The sequence below is a fragment of the Alligator sinensis genome, unplaced genomic scaffold, assembly GCF_000455745.1.
Source record: "Alligator sinensis unplaced genomic scaffold, ASM45574v1 scaffold169_1, whole genome shotgun sequence".
Taxonomy (NCBI): domain Eukaryota; kingdom Metazoa; phylum Chordata; order Crocodylia; family Alligatoridae; genus Alligator; species Alligator sinensis.
The window spans coordinates 1444540-1447431 of NW_005841924.1; positions in this window are offsets into that span (position 1 = coordinate 1444540).

The window sequence follows — 2892 nt, forward strand, 5'->3', positions numbered from 1 at the left end:
CCTTTAGCATTAAGTTCTACAATAATTGAAGGGACGCAGAGTTAAAGGAAGATGAACTGCTTGTCACCATTCTGCGTTCCACTAAATTACCATTCATGCACCAGGAAAAACATGTCCATTGTATTATAATACCTAATGATATTCCCCATTAATATTCAACCTTCTGTCCTCAGTTCTCTCTGGTTCTGGCAGCAGTTTCCTCCGACCACTGCATAAAGTATCATTAGGTTATTTATCCTTGAGAAGTGCTTTCAGTTGCTGTAGCGGACTGGAAAGCATAATCTGGCTGCCCAGGACTGGGCTTTATCCCTCCTCTGTCATCAGATTTAAGAAAAGCAGTAGGAGTGACTTTTAACTCAGCTTTTTTCCCTCTCCTTTTCAGATACTGTGAAAATAAGATAAAAAGCCACTGTCAGGTATGTCACTAAATTCTGGGTTTATTTATTATGAAATAACATGGTTTTTCCCAAAGGAGCTATATATTTTCAGCTTCCCCAGTTACTAAATGGGAGGGAGGATCACCTACTTCTCAGCAATAAATTCTTTTGTGCCAATAAATGTGTGTATTTCAGGTAAGAATTTACCTTTATATTTATTGAGGATATTCATTTGCAAACATGACCTACAGTACTGGCATTTACTTCCCCTAGAAACTTCAGTGTGCTACTATCAAGGGTGCAAAGGATGCTTTTGGGACCAGGGATAGTAAAAAGTCCTAGCAACATTGAGACCCTCTTTCCCCCTTTCCCACATCTCTTCTCTTCATCCCTCTCTGTGTCTAAATACTATACCTTTCTGCCACTTTACCCCATACTAGGCCTTTACCTTATCTGTCCCCTACCTCTTATTTTTTCTGGACAAGACACCATCTGCCTCCTCTAAACTATCTCTCTCTCAGGTTTTGAATCGTGCTCCTGACAGGAACATTACTGGGCATCAAGATAATAAAATACCTTTGTTCCCTCATTTCCCTCTCCCTATTACCCCTACATGTACCTAATGCCCTCTTCCCAGTTAAGCAGAACTTCTATTCAGAAGCATCTTTGTGGTACAAATACGATTAGAGGTCAGACATAATGATTGAATTTAGACATAGTGCTTTCTTTGCAAAATGCTTCTGTATTAGACATGGCTTGCAAATGGCGTCAGCATTAGCTTCTGCACATAGATTGAAGATATAAGATAAGGAGTTGTTAGAAGATATTAAGTTTACCACAGGCCCCCTGTTAAAAGCACACACAGGTGCTATACCATAACCCATAATAAGTTAAGCTTAACATGAAAACCTATACATCCTGTGGAAATTTAGACGTAACCATGGAAACTTTGATGTTTTGCGGAAACTTAGACGAAACAGTTGAAGCTTGTAGACGCTGTAAGACAGCCAATAAGTGCATAACACGCTACGGTTCTTTGTTTAGATAAGCTATAAAAAGACCCTCGGACAAAGATCGGGGGTCAACTCTGCTTTGGGCTACTAGCCCCCTAGTCGATCTTTATTATTTGTGCAAACAATAAATTTGAAATGGACCCAGCCTGAGTGTGTGTGACTCTCTCCTTGAGGTCAATCGGAAAAGCCTCCAGGGGCATGAAACTAGCCGTTTGGGCAACAGCAGCCACGAAATTACCCGTTTGGGCAACAATTGGGCGAGCCAGCCAGGAGATGCTCTCGGACTACCCTGAGGCCGGAACAACAAGATCGGGAAAAGGGGTCCGTGAAGTGCGCACCAGACCGCATTTGGAGTCTGTCACGGTCACTGGAACCATGAGTCGGGGCACCCAGGAAGTTAAAAGCTCTCCTTGTATGAGTCACCCAGGCTGAGTGGGTCCGAAGAGATGGCTCCAGGGGTTCGGCAGAGTGAGTATTCGGTTTATTTGTGTCACTTGAATAATCCTTCAGGAAATTTGGGGATTGTTAGGAAAGTCCAGAATGGTTCTGGCATTTGGTGCTTAGAAGGGGATGTTAGATCCGGGAATTCTCCTTAGAAACATGAGCCGCTGACCAGGTCTGAGACTACGGTTGAGTCTAGCCGCCCCGATTCTGCCTGGTGAGGTAGCGTCAATCGCAAGGGGGCTCAACTGGAACCTCACACAATGGGTTCGGGTAGCTCCCGAGAAGAAAACTCTGCAACCCCATTAGGATGCATGCTAAGGAATTTTAACAAGTTTAAGGGAGAATACGGGGTAAAAATGACAAAGGAGGAATTAGTAAAGTTTTGTCAGTTGGAATGGCCAACCTTTAAGGTAGGGTGGCCGGAGGAAGGCTCTTTTGACGTAAATTTGACTAATGCGGGGTTAAAGGTAGTAACAAGGGATGGTCATTGGGATCAATACCCATATATAGACTCTTGGGCTACAACTGTAATGAATCCCACTCCCCCATGGGTCCAAAGGTGTAAAGGAAAAATGTGTAAAATGTTACTGGCAAAAGACACTGGGAGAAAGCCCCAAGTCCTTCTCAATTCCGGTAGTGAGGGAGATCTGACTCAGGGACTAAGGCATAGGAATAGAGCACAGTCTCCGGCCAGTACCAACGTTTTGAGAAGGGGAAGCTCAGGAAGTCCATCCCGCACTAGCCCCAGGAGCCCGGAGAGCTCTACAGCATCATCCCTAGCGAGTCCTGGTACCTCGGGAGAGGGAGGCCCCGGGAGTTCCTCAGCATCATCCCAAATCGACTCCGACGCTGCGGGGGAGAAGGAAAGGAGTTCAACGGGCCTCCTGGCAACAGCCCCCCTGGCTTATGAGTGCAAAGGGAAAACCAATTCTCTTGACCCGGATCGCGATCCGGATTTTCCTTGGCCATCGGACTGCGGGCCCCCACACTGGTGTCGTGAAGATGATGGGTGGGCACTGGCACCACCACTACCACCACCAACCCGACCCATTCGTCGC